Source organism: Mixophyes fleayi, chromosome 3 (assembly GCF_038048845.1).
Source record: "Mixophyes fleayi isolate aMixFle1 chromosome 3, aMixFle1.hap1, whole genome shotgun sequence".
Taxonomy (NCBI): Eukaryota; Metazoa; Chordata; class Amphibia; order Anura; family Limnodynastidae; genus Mixophyes; species Mixophyes fleayi.
In genome coordinates, this window is record NC_134404.1 from 37295693 (window position 1) to 37308615 (window position 12923).

A 12923-nucleotide genomic window follows, 5' to 3' on the forward strand; every position below is an offset into this window, starting at 1 on the left:
CTTATTATGGTATGGGCATCCTGAAACAATTTGCCCATCTGCCCATTACATCTGTCAAATATGGAGTTTTGAAGTAACTGCACAGGCATGGAGTATAAACTTCCAAGTGGGACTGATGGAATTAGTGAACAGGTTCAAATTTCCAGGAGGGAAACATTATGGACTTAATTTAACCTGGTTCTTAAATAAGCCACCTGGCTTATATCGACACATCAGGGGACTTTCTTTTCCCCTTGGATTTACAAAATGGTGTCCTGGCCATTTCCTGGCATGAAAACTCCACCCTCTGGCCAAAACAGGAAGTCAGCAATGTCTCAAGGTCTTGCCACATCACAAAAGCTGGCAAGGGGTTAAAATGATGCATTGCTCATATGGGCAGCATGGTGGCTTAGTGATTAGTATTTCTCAATTATAGCACTGGGATTATGAGTTCAGTTCCTGACCATGGCCTTATCTGTGAGGAGTCTGCATGTTCTCCCCGTGTTTGCGTGGGTTTCCTCTGGGTGCTCCGGTATACTCCCATACTACAAAAACATACTGGCAGGTTAATTGGCTGCTATCAAATTCTAGTTTGTGTGTCTGTGTGTGTGTGTGTGTGTGTGTGTGTGTGTGTGTTAGGGAATTTAGACTGTAAGCTCCAATGGGGCAGGGACTGATGTGAGTGAGTTCTCTGTACAGCGCTGCGGAATTAGTGGCGCTATATAAATAAATGGTGATGATGATGATGATGATTGCTCATCATCAACTGGGATCGGGAGGCTTCTTAACCAGGTTATAACAATACTGTCTTCCCCTGGACTTTGCCAAACAGTAAGGCATCCCCACAGCAAGGGAGCACTGTATGTGGAAAGGATCCTGGTCCCTACCCATCTCCAGCCCATCAACACATTTTGACCAATCACGGCATTGCTGACCTTGGATTAGCCCTGCAGGGTGGCCTTTCCAGATTGGGGAATTATGTTCCTTTAAAAAGGCCTGCCCTACCAGATTCAATATCGTTCCTGATCCAGTTCTTAAGGTCCCTACCAACCTGGTAGAGAGCTTTGACTGAGTGACTGGGATCAACAAGTCAAAGGAAATGGATCTACAGCTTTGCCAGGACATCATAATTTTTCAACAATTTGGATTGGTAAAGAAAAAACATTTTTTCTTTAAACAATTTGGAGTTATTAAATATTGGGGTGTTATTGGGTGATAGTTGAAGGTTGCTGAGCACTGAATGTTAAAAGTATAGTTTATAGTTTAAAGTATTGTTTCTTATATTTAAGCTACTGTTTGCATTACCTGCAATAAAGTTACAGTTGTATTCACTTACTTAGTGGGATCTTGCCCTAACACCCTGGTATCCTGATATTACACTAGGCTCTTTCCTGTCTCTTAACACTGCCTGCCCCTCCTTGTTCCTTAACTGCCCCAACTTGTTTGTTCCGTCGTCACTCTTATTTTGGCAGGTAGACCCCGTGAGTCTTTTGTGGTTGCTAGTGCTACTCTTATTGGTAAGCCACTATCAGTAATATTGAAGTGATATCTATTGTCCTCAGACCGTTCTCAATGCAGGTAAACATTTTCCAATATAGTAGTGGAACTGAGTCCCAGACTTTTGCAATAGCCATAATCCAAAATATAGAAGATTCACAAGCCATTACTTTTGGCAGTATGAAAAATGTAATGGGGATGTAAGTGAATGGAATTTGAGAGTTTTACAATGAAAGCAGTAGGAGAAGTGGTGGCATGGTAAACCACCATATACACCCCCACTTGCACCACTGGGTGTAATTATATGGTTTAAAAAAATACTCCAGCAAACTCAGAAATGTCTCCCCTAGGACAGCAAGCCCATTAAATTTAGGCACATCTAGATTTTTTGCCATTAAGACCTCCAAAGCTTTGCTTCTTAAAAGCAAGACATTAGGCAAATATTTATTTACCTTAGCCACCGGTGACTTCCAGGTGTTTTACATTACACTTTAGAGGTCATTTATATGAGTTTATAGCTTAGTTTTTTAGAATCTTCCTTTATCAGCCTTGTTCCAATCCCTAGAACCAGGGACATAGGAAACCATTTGACTGCAATGATGTTGACTACAGATTACCTTATCTGCCTTCTTGATAATAGCCTCCCCTGTTGGCAAAACTATGCCATTATTGCTTCATGTCCGTGGTAAAAGTAATACCAGCTTTGTGAAGCTCACTATGTACAGGTTTTGCTAAGAATGGGTCATGAAAATCTAGATTTGGTTATGTGTGTTTTGCTACTTCTTTGCTTTGTGCAGCCCAATAAAACTATTTTATTACCTACTACAATATACATATTACACCAATTATGGAATGGTGGATATTTGTCTTTTAAATCGGTATGGAAGTGAGAATCTCGACAAGGCCACAGGAGAAGGCATATTAACAGAATACTTGACTTGGAGTTGTGGACCTTCAAAATGGAATGGACCAAGAACCTCAATCACCAACAAGCATTGTTCCATTTGGTTTGACAAATGAGAAGAAAATACAGTAAAACAGGTTGACAGATAAATCAGTTTACACCAGTAAGTAATAGAGATTTGGGGGTGAATATATCAACCAGTGGCTTCTGCAAGTCGCTGATTTCTGGCAACTTTGCAGGGGAAATTTAAAACGGCAATGGCTTTCAAGTCAAGACTTGCCTTGAAAGTGAATGCCGTTTTAAATGTCCCCTGCAAAGTCGCCGGAAATCAGCGATTTGCAGAAGCCGCTGGTTGATATATTTACCCCTTGGAGTCCACTTAGCATAGCTGTATGGCAAAACAAGATATCCAAAAGATTCCATCTCCAGAACGGTAAATTTCTGGTTGTGCAAATTCTATGACAGGCATCATGATAGTGTCAAACTATGCATTATGTCCCACAACAAGTGTATGATTCATGATACAAGGCGGATATTATAATTACATATTTGTTATATGTATAATAAGACCTTTCCGATTTTAGAAATATGTGAATCCTAGCCCAGGAGACATTAATATTCTTGGATTAAAACAAATTAATATCAAGAAATTTGATACAAAAAAACTTTAAGTGAATCAGGGCAAGCAATCATAAGCAGTCCTCTGTGCCTAGATTCCGACCCACTTGTGAGTCCAATATAATGCATACTTAAACTAAAATTTGGAACAGAATTGCTGCTAGTAATACATTTAAAATAATAATACATTGTTAGGATAATGGCTATTAGATAATCTTTTAGAACCAGGCTAATAGAGGTCTTCACCTAAAGCAGCCGCCTTTCCCATAGAACTGAACTTGTTCAGAGGTACATGGATGCCCCCAGGACTTAACGTTACAGCAGTAAAAGCTTTTAATAATAACAGTAGTGCAGGGTGGAGGATAAGTGGAATACAGGAAGCAGCTACCAGAGACAGGCCAAAGGTCATAGGTCAGCAGCAAGCGGGGTAACCAGAAGACTGGCCAAAGGTCAGGGCAGGCTGTAGACAGGGGTAATCCAAACAACAGGCTGAGGTCAGGAGCTATCTGGGTTCAAGCATGGTCAAGGTCAAAGCCAAAGGTCACAACAGGAATCAGGTTAGAAGTAAAGTATCCACAGGACAACAGAGGACAGAGCTGGTCAGCAATTGTGCAGTACAAGGACGCTATAACCAGCAGGGAGGTTAAGCCCTCCCTGCCTTAAATAGTCAAAGTGTGTAAAATAAGTGTATTTTATAAATACTGTTCATTATATTTTTCAGGACCCATTTCCTCTCTGGAGGTGCTCCATGACCATAATTTCTGCTGACCATGTAATCGGCAAGCCAGTCAGATTAATCGCTGATATATAGGATAAACTCTCTATATATAGGCTAATAACCAGCTGCTTCTCTCAGAGACCTGCATGCTCTTATTGTGTACTCCAAGCAAAAGAATAAAATAGTGCGTTCTATGGTATTCACAGAGACTAAACCTAATCATAAACTTAATAATAAAAATGATATACATTATTAAAAATCAATGAAAGTGAATGTAATATACTATATTTATATAGTATATTACATTGCAGAAAAAAATAAAAGTTACGAGTTTAAACAGTAAAAATTATACTGTGTATTTATTGCTAAAGGTATATTACCAGCGGTCGAAGTAGAAATTTAGAAGGGTTGGTATGGAAGTTTGAAGTTAATTTCCGGGGGCTGCATGAGCACGCTGAATCTTTAGAGATATTGATAGTATGAAATTAATTTTAGATGCTTTTTAACACCATGCGGTAGATGTATCAAGCGGAGAGTCTTCCAGCTGATTTGAAAAACCAATCAGATTCTAGCTATCATGTATTTAGTACATTCTACAAAATGACAGCTAGAATCTGATTGGTTGTTATAGGCAATATCTCCACTTTTCAAACCTGCCAGAAAACTCTCAGCTTGATACATTTACCTCCCATAAATTATAATATGAAATATATTAAATGATGAAAGGCTATCTAACATGTGTCCAATTATGTCTCCATCATAGTGTCCCTGCATCTCTATTGTATCTTTGTGTACTTACATTTTCTTTCATATATCTTGCATCCCTTTTCTTTTCACACTGTCTCTCCTGTGTTTCTTTACTTCTCCCTTATGTCTTCCAAGTGTCCCTTCTCCTCTCCCTTATCTTTTTCTTTTGTCTACTCTCCCCATGTGCCTGTATCTTCATCCCTGTTACCCTCCTCTTTTCCTGTTTACTTGCTCTCCTCTGTGCCCGACCTCCTTACTTACCCTTTTTATCTATACCTGTTTCTGTTCCTTTTTTCATTGAGGAAGCAATGCAGATAGATCTAAGATGCTTTAATTTAATTATATTTTATTACCTTTCATAATGCCTGCATTTGCAAAACTATTACAAAAGCATACTTGCCAACTTGACAAAGTTGGTTTCCGGGAGAGGTGGGTGTGATGGGGGCGGGGCCCCAAAATGTGCAGCATTTTGGACCCGCCCCCCGTGACGTAATGACGCAAACGCGTCATTTGACAGCGGGGGGGGCGGGGCCAAATGCCGCGATTCATCGGGAATCGCAGCGTTTGGAAGCTAATTCTGCCCACTTCACTAGGAAGTGGGCACTTCCTAGTGAAGTGGGCAGATCCGGGATATTGCCACACTCGCTCGGGAGTCCGGGAGACTCTTGCAAAATGCGGGAGTCTCCCGGACATCCCGGGAGAGTTGGCAAGTATGTGCAAAAGCATAAAATAAAAAAGATGATTTATACAACCACTGGAGTCCTTTAGAGACAGAGTAATGTGCTGCAGCAAATATTTCAGGTTCCATCCTTGTTACAGGCTTCAAAATTCAAAGTTTCAGAAAGTAATACTGATGCTCTCCATCTCTTATTAAGTTGTATTTCTATGCACAGCAGATCTCATGTATTCAAACCTGAATGGCCGGCAGTGGACATTTGTTTCATATTTCAGAAGCAATAGTAGTCACTTGGCTTCAGGGCAAATATATTATCAAACACCAACATTTGTACTGATATGGACATTTTTACCAAGATGTCAGTTTTCTAAATACCTGATTTGTAAAAGATCAGATAGTGATTTATGTTTGTTTTTACTAGGGATGTGCACCGACCACTTTTCGCGTTTTGGGTTTTGGGTTCTGGGTTCTGATTACCTTCAGGTTTTGGGTTCTAATGGGTTTTGCCAAAACACCCCCCTCAAGGTTTTGGGTTCTGATTTTTTTTTTAAAAAAAGCACAAAAACTGCTAAAATCTAGATTTTTGGTTTTTTTTCACTCCTACATTATTATTAACCTCAAAAACATTAATTTCCAATCATTTCCAGTCTATTCTGAACACCTCACACCTCACAATATTGTTTTTAGGCCAAAAGGTTGCACCGAGGTAGCTGGATGACTAAGCTAAGCGACACAAGTGGCCGGCACAAACACGTGGCCCATCTAGGAGTGGCACAGCAGTGGCAGACAGGATGGCAGTTTGAAAAACTAGGCCCCAAAGAGCACATAATGCCAAAAAAAGACGTGCAAGATGGAATTGTCCTTGGACCCTTCCACCCACCCTTACACCCTCCTGGTGTACAACATTGACACCTTCATTATCAAAATCTGGAACTGCACTGTGGGTGATCCTTCCAGCATATGCAGAGGGCATGCTGCAAATGGTGGAAGGAGCCACCTCTTCCCGTACAGTGATGGGAAGGTGAGGAATCGCAACCACCAACACCCTTGGACTTTCCTTGGGGATTTGTGATGCCATCTCTTTAGAAGGCAGAGTTGTTTGCTGTGTTGTTGATGACAGCTTAACTCTCTTAAATTTTCTAGAGGGGGGGAGGAGGAGGGCTTAGATCGTTGTGTGAAGCTGAACCGCTAGTCATGAACACGGGCCAGGGCCTAAGCCGTTCCTTGCCACTCCGTGTCGTAAATGGCATATTGGCAAGTTCACGTTTCTCCTCAGTTGATTTTAATTTCTTTTTTTTGATCATTTTAGTCAACTTTGGCTTTTTGGATTTTACATGCCCTCTACTATGACATTGGGCATCGGCCTTGGCAGACAACGTTGATGGCATTTCATCGTCTATGTCATGACTAGTGGCAGCAGCTTCAGCATTAGGAGGAAGTGGGTCTTGATCTTTCCCTACTTTATCCTCCAAATTTTTGTTCTCCATTATATGCAGCACAAGAGAGCGTACCCCTAAACCACACACACTCGGCAAAGCCTTTAAAAATTATATGCGGCACAGGAGAGTACCACTGGACTGGAGTTATACGGCTGTACCACTGGACTTATACGGCAGGATCAGTGGACTTATACAGCAGTACCACTGGACTTATACGGCAGGATCAGTGGACTTATACGGCAGTACCACTGGACTGGACTTAATCAGCACAGGACAGAACCACTGGACTTATGCAGTACAGGACACCACCACTGGACTTTTGCAGCACAGGATAGCACCATTGGATTTATATGGCTGTACCACTGGACTGGATTTATATGGCAGTACCACTGGACTGGACTTAAGCAGCACAGGACAGCACCACTGGATTTAAATGGCTGTACCACTGGACTGGACACAGGACAGCACCACTGGACTGGACTTATATGGCAGTGCCACTGGACTTGACTTAAGCAGCACAGGACAACACAGGACAGCACCACTGGAATTATGGCAGCACCACCACTCGACTGAGCAGGACAGAGCACAGGACAGCACCACTGGACTGAGCAGGACGGCACCACTGGACTGAGCAGGACAGAGCACAGGACAGCACCACTGGACTGAGCAGGACGGCACCACTGGACTGAGCAGGACAGAGCACAGGACAGCACCACTGGACTGAGCAGGACAGAGCACCAGACAGCACCACTGGACTGAGCAGGGCAGAGGACACCACCACACACCCTCCCTCTTCTCTCTCCAATGCCCAAGTGAAGATGGCGGCGGGAAGCGGGGAATAATATGAATCCGGATCTCGCGAGATCCGACGGTGGGATGATGACGTTTTGCCTCGTTCTGAATTTTGCGTCGGGCGGGAATCCCCGAACAGTACTCGGGAGCGGGCTTGGATCGGCACTGTTCGGGGGTGTTCGGATTTCAAAAATCCGAACCCGCTCACCCCTAAGTGTTAAAGAGATGAGCTGGTCAGTATTAAAGAAATACAAATCTGCTTGGTTTAAGTGATATTGTGGATTTATGCAGGGATATGGCTTTGTGACATACTATTGCATTGGTGAAGCCATTTTTTGTTTTCCGAAAATGCACACAAGAAATACCTCCTGAATGAGCTGATCTTTTAATATCAATCTTTAGTTTTCTTATACTCAGTAGATCACTATGAAAACCCACATTTTGCTCAGCACGGGAAGCATTCAGCAATAGTGGCTAAATACACTTTATTAAAACCAAGTGTAGTCTGGAGTTTATCTGCTCAATAGGCCTGATTCCCTTGAGACAGGAAAAGTGACATGACTCTTACATAGCAGCTCCTGCCGACACCTGAGTCCCTGCTATCCCGACCAATGGAGGAAGAGGGGGAGGAGTAGAGGAAGGGTCAGGGGGTATGTATCTACACTGTGCTGTAGGCTGCCCTGTGTTCCCTGTATATACTGATTGGACGTGGGCTGCCTATACACAGTGTGCATGTGGACCCTCCAGTTTGCGCCCCCTTATGCATTTTGCTGACTTCCCACCACAAAGGATGCATGTGTGAAACTTCAAAGGAGGTGATCCCTTCATTGGCTCCCTATTCATTTCAGAATGCAGTTCAAGCTCCTTACAAAGCACTTATAAATGCTTCTCCCCCTTATATCTCTGACCTCGTCTTGAGGTACATATCTACACGGTCACATGGCTCTGCCCCTGACTACATCTCAAATCACCTCTCATCACCTCCTCCCATGCTTGCCTCCAAGACTTCTGCTGTGCTGCGCCTAATCTTTGGAACTCCCTCTACCCCATCTCACTCGACTCTCCCCCCAACCTTCAGTCCTTCATATGCTTACTCAAAACTCCCCTTTTCAAGCTCCGCTATCCTACCACCGCCTAACCATTCTATACGTCACCTTCTCTTCCTCGTCTGCCATCTCCATTTTCTACTGTCTCTCACCACCCCTCCCTCTAGAATGTAAGCTCTCACAGACAGGGTCCTCTCTACCTATTGTCCCATGTCTGTCTACTATCTGATTCCTCGTTTGTCCTGTCATGTCTTTTGCTGCACTCTGTGTGAGTCCCCATAGCATTACTCACACTCATCTGTGCTTATTATGTGTATTACCTCATCTATTTGTTACTTGCTTCTATATCCATCTCTATGGAATCTGTGGCACCTTTTCAGTAAATAAATAGTAATAATAACGTCATACCGGCACCTACCGTCACACTTCAAGCACTGTACATTACGATACAACCAATTCATTAGTTGTATACATTTTAGTAAATCAATCATAAATATCCAGACAGATTATGAAATAGAATATGATTAACACTATTGCGCTAGGCTGGGGTGGGTGTCAGTGTGTGTGTGCTACTAAACACGGGTTCCTCCACCTAGTAAAACTATTAAAAAGTATGTCTCATCCTTCCCATCACTTACTTCTCTAACTTACATACCCTCCGCTCGATGCTGAAAGACAACCCTGATCCCACGAACTACAACCCCAACACATCAATCAACTACAAGGACAACAGCTGCGAAACCACACCATGGCTGCCGCCCACAGCCTGCGCTCCACGGTTACACAAAGATAAGATCATGAAATAGATAAGAGAATATTTGAGAATATAATAATAAAAAATATAATAATAAATCACTTAATTCAGTAAAATAGAGGAATCAGCATAAACAAGCCAGGAGAGTGAACAAGTCACTAAAAGTCTTAGATGTTAGTAGCAATCAAAATCAGGAGTCAGTATATTCCACAGCATCAAAAACTGAATCGTCTCTTGTTTATACTCGTATATTTCTTATACAAATGTGAGAGCTTATAAAAGGCAAAAAAAAATCAGTTCATTGAGCACAAAACGATTTTTCTAATATGTTCTAATTTTTCTAATCTTTTCTGTGCGTTTTAGTTATAATAAAGTATAATGCATCCATTTCATGCTCCATTTGTAAAACAATTCCAATATTTTTGTTATGGTTGAATAATTTTGGTATCCCACTCATATAAGCTTTAAATACATACAGTTTTATGTTGAAAGCCCTGGATAACAATATAGAACACAGCTGCGTGAAAGGGAAAGTTATATAAAGTTTCTTGAGGTTTTACTAAAATGCATATTTACAATTATCTCTGTGACTAAATGCATCATGATGCTATTGTTGTACACTCTTTAGAAGAAATGCACAGCTCACAAATTAGTCATCTTAGTCAATAAAAATTATTTTAAAGGAATGGATGTGAGAGGTGTCACATTTGAGATTTTTGGAGTTAAGAAAGATATTTTCCAATAAATCCATTTATAATTGTACTAAAAAAAACAACAAAAGTCTTTTAACACTTATTTTATAAACTAAAAAGATATAATTTTACTATAATATAGTGGTGAAAAAAAATATCGAATTTGAAAATTGTCCCTATCTAAGAGATGTCATAGTTTATTAAAAATGGGTGATTGACAATTTAATTGAAAAATAATCCAATGATAGAACTCTGAACTTTTCATGTAGGGAATTTATTTTTAGAGTTATTTATTGCCAGTATAAAGATTTTTAGACATTGATATTTGTACACTTTTTTTTGCATTTATTAAGAAGAATGGCAAATTCAATAATGATTCATCGGATGATTGAAATATTAGATCTAAACTTTAATGAAACAATGACTTATGACTAGAGGCTACATTATTATTTTAGATAAATTGTAGAAAACTTTATTGGCTGTACCAAGCAATAACTTTAGAACAAAGCATCTCTTATGTAGGACACAGGCAAATGTACTTTCCTTTATTACAGAAAAGTTGTTATATGTAATACTTAAAGGAGAACTTTATTCTCCAATAAAATTTAGCCCACACATCTTCCCCTTAATTAATTTAACCTACATAATGGGACCATACCTATTTGTCCAATACTCTGAACTGGAGCCTGATCAATATTCAAAATGAACAAAGCCAGATGCGTCATGATATGCTGTAGTTAGTTTCAGCTAATTGTAGAACAGTGTTCAGCTGTGATTCCTCACGCAGAATAATCTCTACTAACTTTGAATATTCTACAGAGTTGGAGGCACTGAGTTATGGGGGGTGGGGGCACCGACAATAATTATTGGACAAATCATCATCATCATCATCATCATCATAACCATTTATTTATATAGCGCCACTGATTCCAAAGCGATGTACAGAGAACTCATTCACATCAGTTCCTGTCCCATTGGAGCTTACAATCTAAATCCCATAACATACACACACACTCACACCGAGATAGACTAAGGGCAATTTAATAGCAGCCAATTAACCTACCAATATGTTCTTGGAGTGAGGGAGGAAACCGGAGCACCCGGAGGAAACCCACGCAAACACGGGGAGAACATACAAACTCCACACAGATAAGGCCATGGTCGGGAATTAAACTCATGACCCCAGTGCTGTAAGACAGAAGTGCTACCCACAAATTATGCCAATTACATGGGGAGAATCCCACAGTTTCACTAGCAGTGTGGAAGGCGACTAAAATAACATTTTAATTGACACTAGAATTCTCATTTCAATTTATTTATTTATTTGTTTTTATGTTCATTGGTTGTGATTTGATTTGCAATATATTGCTATTGACTTTTCTGCTGTCTGCTGGTGTAAAATTAAGCATATTTAAGTTGTATGTAAATTACCTACTAATGTGCTCACAGTATATAAAGGGAATTTGACATTTATAGTAGTCTCAGCATTAAGTACCTTGTGAAGATTTATACTAAATATATTTTATTAAATAAACTTATTCCTTTATGCTTGCTGCAAATGGTTTACCACTAACATTACTCATCTCTCAATAGATTCATGGGTCTGAATTTGATAAGATCTAAATTTAAATTGGAGCAAGCAAATTTAAGAAAATACAGTGCTCTAGGGTATGCGAGGTCAAGTTTGATATATGCTTGAACTTACTGGAACTTTACATGAAATTTCACCAATAAATTTTGTATAGATTTTACAACATATCAATTGTTCTAGGCAGGCACTGAGTTCTAAATGCCCATTTTCCATTGTACTGGTAGCGAATGTGCAAAGTTAGACAGTCACTCTGACATGTGTACAACTACAGCGTGTCTACGATTGAAAGATATTGCTTACCTTGAGCACTATATATTTTAAAACTTTATTTTCAACTGTCTTAGAGATAGATGACTGAAATCAGGCCAAGTTTCTAAGTTCCAGGACAATTCCATAAGTTCTAAAAATACGGAATGCAAACGTTGATTCAAAATTGTTGCTCATTAAACTGAAGTATCCACAATCATTTTTAACGTGCTAGACGTATAATTGGAATTAGTGCTTTAATTAAGGCGTAACTCCACTCAAAAATTATTATTAATTTAATCAATTATGCTGGGTTCTACAACTTGGAATAACTCTTAGTACTTAAAATAGAACTTCTGCTTGTAATTGCCTTTTGAAAACCCAGAAAAGCATTGTTTCTGCTATTTCACAGATTAGGTCGTTGCAGTAAATTGTAGTACATATCATAATGATTTTAATAAGACACCATATTTTATGGGAGTTACCATTTAAAGAGGCTATCTAGCTTGGGAAAACATCTGTTATTTATGGAACCCCAGGAACTTATTATTATTATTATTATCTTTGACTTATAAGGCGCCACAAAGGGTCCGCAGCACTATACATTACATATACAGAAAACAGAACCAAGACACAGCATGATACAAAAATATATACAAACACAGGTGACAGGGTAAAGCAAATAAGATTATTTGTGGGACAGATAGTGAAAGGGATGGTAGAAATCAGCAAGAAGAAGGCTGAAGATTAAGAAAACAGGGAAAACAGGGCTAGGGAAGCAGGCCATGAGGTACAGAGGGCGATGGAAAAGTAGAAGGAGCACACAAGGAAAGAGGGCCCTGCTCATTAGAGCTTACATCCTAAAGGAAAGGGGGAGACACAAATAGGGTGGTACTAACTGGGGGAGAGAGCCAGGACAAGGGAGTTAGGAGGAGGACTGATAGACTTGAATAAAGAAATGAGTCTTAAGGGCACGCTTGAAGCCTTTGAGAGTAGATGCTAACCTGATGGAACGTGGAAGATCGTTCCACAGCAGGGGAGCAGCCCAGGCAAAGTCCTGAAGACGAGAGTGAGAAGTGGTGATCAGTGAAGTAGTGAGGCGGCGGTCACAGGCAGAGCAGAGGGGACGGCTAGGAGTGTAGGTAGAGATGAGATTGGAGATGTAGGGAGGGGAAGATTGACTAAGAGCTTTAAAGGTGAGGGTGAGGAGTTTAAATTTAATTC

At 40.3% G+C, this 12923-nt stretch overlaps 1 long non-coding RNA gene across 2 annotated transcripts in view; it reads right to left on the reverse strand.

The window, feature by feature from the left end:
* LOC142142623 (uncharacterized) overlaps positions 1-11855 on the reverse strand; it is a 123412-nt gene extending 111557 nt beyond the window's left edge. For both annotated transcript variants that reach the window (XR_012689247.1, XR_012689246.1), the window contains exon 1: positions 11754-11855. This is a non-coding gene — a long non-coding RNA (uncharacterized LOC142142623). The remainder of the gene's footprint in view (positions 1-11753) is intronic.
* Positions 11856-12923: the final 1068 nt, after the last annotated feature.